The sequence below is a fragment of the Silene latifolia genome, chromosome Y, assembly GCF_048544455.1.
Source record: "Silene latifolia isolate original U9 population chromosome Y, ASM4854445v1, whole genome shotgun sequence".
NCBI lineage: Eukaryota > Viridiplantae > Streptophyta > Magnoliopsida > Caryophyllales > Caryophyllaceae > Silene > Silene latifolia.
In genome coordinates, this window is record NC_133538.1 from 337,301,378 (window position 1) to 337,302,693 (window position 1,316).

The following is a 1,316-nucleotide window of genomic DNA, read 5'->3' on the forward strand; positions in this document are numbered from 1 at the left end:
AAGGGTCTTTGATTTTTGTTTCTCATGGGAGGTGGGGTGTATGTTGGTTGAGGGTTTTGAACATTTTGGCTTTTGTATGAGAGATTTGGATGGAATTTGGTGTTTTCATTGTAATAGTTTGAATAAGGGGTACCACTCTTGTATGCTTGGAAAGCATTCACTTGTTCATTTGTTCCCCTACATTCACTTTGGTCATGTCCCAAAGTTCCACAATTCTCAGATATCCCACTTGGGATTGATGAAGATGCCGTCATGGCATTAACATGATGCTTTGGTGATTTTGAGGCTTCTTCAAGTCTAGTCATAGCTTTTTCAAACTTCAAATTAATTGTATCAATGTGAGCACTAAGTTGAGCACCCAATTGAGTAATGAAGTCCACTTCATGATTTCCTCCGCTAGTAGCCTTGCGAGGTCTACTATATTTTGAGTTATGGACCGCCATTTCCTCAATTTTTTTCCAAGTTTGATTGTCATCAACTTCGGTGAACATTCCATTTGATCCCATGTTGAGAATGTTCCTTGAATCTTCATATAGACCGTTCCAAAATTGTTGTACCAAGAACCACTTGCTAAGTCCATGATGAGGACATGAGCGACAAATTCCTTTGAATAGCTCCCAAGCTTCATACAAGGATTCTTCATCTCTTTGCTTAAAGCCCGTTATTTGAGCTCTTAGCATGTTAGTCTTTTTCGGTGGATAGAACTTTTTATAGAAAGCTAGAGCCAACTTTTTCCAAGAATCAATTCCGAGAGTAGCCTTATCAAGGCCTTTCAACCATTGTTTCGCAGTGCCGATTAGAGAAAAAGGAAATAAGGCCCATCGAATTTGGTCTTGAGTTACACCGGTTTGAGAAATCGCATCACAATAGTCACAAAAGGTCTCCATATGAGAGTGAGGGTCTTCACTAGGCATCCCCCCAAATTGGCTTCTTTCGACTAATTGGATAAATGCGGATTTGGCAATAAAATTTCCGGTTAAGTGTTGTGGTGTGGGAGTACCATTGGGTAGGTTCTCCTCGGTGGGTACAGAATGTGATGAAAACTTAGGCATTGTGGGTTGATTTTGTGTTGGATTTTGTGTTGGGTTCTCCTCACCTTCTCTTGCAAAAGGGCTGATAAACGCAATAGTATTTGGTTGAATATCTACAACCTCACCAATACCTCTCAAAGTTCTCCTAGCAAGTCTTCTATTGGTTGTCAAAGTCCTTTTAATTTCGTGATCAAAGGGTAACAAGTTACCTTGTGATCTTCTAGACATGCAAAATATCAAACAACTCAAAAATAATTAGAACAAACCTTGAGGAGTTTTACTTCC

At 39.5% G+C, this 1,316-nt stretch overlaps 1 non-coding gene across 1 annotated transcript; it reads left to right on the forward strand.

Moving 5' to 3' along the window:
- The first annotated feature begins 573 nt into the window (after positions 1 to 573).
- Positions 574 to 680, forward strand: LOC141634663 (small nucleolar RNA R71). Its single transcript, XR_012539388.1, has one exon. It is a non-coding gene; the product is annotated as a small nucleolar RNA R71 (small nucleolar RNA).
- Positions 681 to 1,316: the final 636 nt, after the last annotated feature.